Below are 2,375 nucleotides of genomic sequence, written 5' to 3'. Positions count from 1 at the left end.
CTATGCCACCGGGGCTGCCTGGCTTTTGGATTTACTTCTTGCTTAGGAACGTCATGCCTGGGGTGCCTGGGTGGCTCAGTAGGTTAAGTGTCTGCCTTCAGCTCAGGTCATGATCTTGGGGTCCTGGGATTGAGCCCCACATTGGGCTCCCCACTCATCAAGGAGCCTGCTTCTCCCTCTGCCCCTACGCGCTACTCGTGCTCTCTTTCTCCCTTGCATGTGCACTCTCTCCCTCTCTCAAATAAATGAAATCTTTAAAAATGTTTAGTTTTATTTTATTATTCATGAAACATACAGAGAGAGGCAGAGACATAGGCAGAGAGAGAAGCAGGTTCCCTTCAGGGAGCCCAATGCGGGACTCAATCTCAGAACCCCAAGATCATGACCGGAGCTAAAGTTAGACGCTCAACCACTGAGCCACCCAGGCATCCCTAAAAAGCTTTTTTTTTTTTTTTTTTTTAAAAGAAATGTCGGCTGTCTGCTCCTCCCCATTTGACAGACATGCATCTTCTGGTGCAGTGCCAGCTGCGTCCCTTGAGACACAATGGTGAAGGTTAGAGTGAATGTATTTGGCCGTATTGGGCGCTGGTCACCAGGGCTGCTTTTAACTCTGGCCAAGTGGATATTGTCACCATCAATGACCCCTTCATTGACCTCAACTACATGGTGTATATGTTCCAGTATGATTCTGCCCATGGCAAATTCCATGGCATGGTCAAGGCTGAGAATGGGAAACTTGTCAGAATTGGAATGTTCATCTCCATCTTCCAGGAGCGAAATCCCACCAACATCAAATGGGGTGATGCTGGTGCTGAGTATGTTGTGGAGTCCACTGGGGTCTTCACCACCATGGAGAAGGCTGGGGCTCACTTGAAAGGGAGGGCCAAGAGGGTCATCATCTCTGCTCCTTCTGCTGATGCCCCCATGTTTGTGATGGGCGTGAACCACTAGAAGTATGACAACTCCCTCAAGATTGTCAGCAATGACTCCTGCACCACCAACTGCTTGGCTCCTCTGGCCAAAGTCATCCATGACCACTTCGGCATCATGGAGGGCCTCATTACCACTGTCCATGCCATCATTGCCACCTAGAAGACCGTGGATGGCCCCTCTGGGAAGCTGTGGCATGATGGCCGAGGGGCTGCCCAGAACATCATCCCTGCTTCCATTGGCACTGCCAAGGCTGTGGGCAGGTCATCCCTGAGCTGAACAGGAAGCTCACTGGCATGGCCTTCCGTGTCTCCACCCACAACGTGTCAGTTGTGGATCTGACATGCTGCCTGGAGAAAGCTGCTGTATATGACGACATCAAGAAGGTGGTGAAGCAGGCATCGGAGGCCCCCCTCAAGGGCATCCTGGGCTACACTGAGGACCAGGTTGTCTCCTGTGAGTTCAACAGTAACACCCACTCTTCCACCTTCGACACCGGGGCTGGCATTGCTCTCAATGACCACTTTGTCAAGCTCATTTCCTGGTATGACAATGAATTTGGCTACAGCAACCAGGTGGTGGACCTCATGGTCCACATGGCCTCCAAGGAGTAAGAGCCTCCTGGACCACCAGCCCCAGCAAGAACAAGAGGAAGAGAGAGGCCCTCAGCTGCTGGGGAGTCCCTGCTCCAACTTAATCCCCCAACACACTGAGAATCTCCTGACCTCCAATCTACAACCCAGACCCCAAGGAAGGAGAGGGGGTTGGGGAGCCCTACCTTGTCATATACCATCAATAAAGTATACTGTACCCCCCCAAAAAAGAAATGTCATGCCTACCCCAAATTTATTTTTAAAATCAGACTGTTCTTCAATTATATTTATACTTCTAGTATTTCCTGAACTCACACCTGTAAATGGGATGGAATAGGACTCTTTTAAAAAATAAAAAGTCAAGTCTCATTATCATATATTACTCCATTCTGATTTTTTAAAAGATTTTATTTATCTATCTATCTATCTATCTATCTATCTATCTATCTATCTAGATATGAGAGACACAGAGAGAGAGAGAGAGGCAGAGACACAGGCAGAGGGAGAAGCAGGCTCCATCCGGGGAGCCTGACATGGGACTCAATCCCAGCACTCCAGGATTGCACCCTGGGCTGAAAGCAGTTGCTAAACCACTGAGCCACCCAGGGATTCCCCCCGATTCTGATTTTAAAATGGCACCTTTGGAGTGCCTGGGTCATGCAGTTGGTTAAGCATCTAACTCTTGATTTTGGCTCAGGTCATGATCTTAGGATGGTGAGATCAGCTCCATGTCTGGTTCTATGCTCAGTGCAGAGTCTACTTGAGATCCTCTCTGCCTCGCCCTCCGCCTCTCCCAGCTTTTGCTGTTTCTCTGTCTCTTTTTCTCTCAAATAAATACATATTAAAAAAAAT

General features: G+C 49.0%; 1 pseudogene; it reads left to right on the top strand.

The window, feature by feature from the left end:
• The first annotated feature begins 544 nt into the window (after positions 1 to 544).
• On the top strand, positions 545 to 1,660 carry LOC112917768 (glyceraldehyde-3-phosphate dehydrogenase-like; annotated as a pseudogene).
• Positions 1,661 to 2,375: the final 715 nt, after the last annotated feature.

The sequence above is a fragment of the Vulpes vulpes genome, chromosome 15 (assembly GCF_048418805.1).
Source record: "Vulpes vulpes isolate BD-2025 chromosome 15, VulVul3, whole genome shotgun sequence".
Taxonomy (NCBI): Eukaryota; Metazoa; Chordata; class Mammalia; order Carnivora; family Canidae; genus Vulpes; species Vulpes vulpes.
This window is presented reverse-complemented; position numbering and strand designations above follow the sequence as displayed.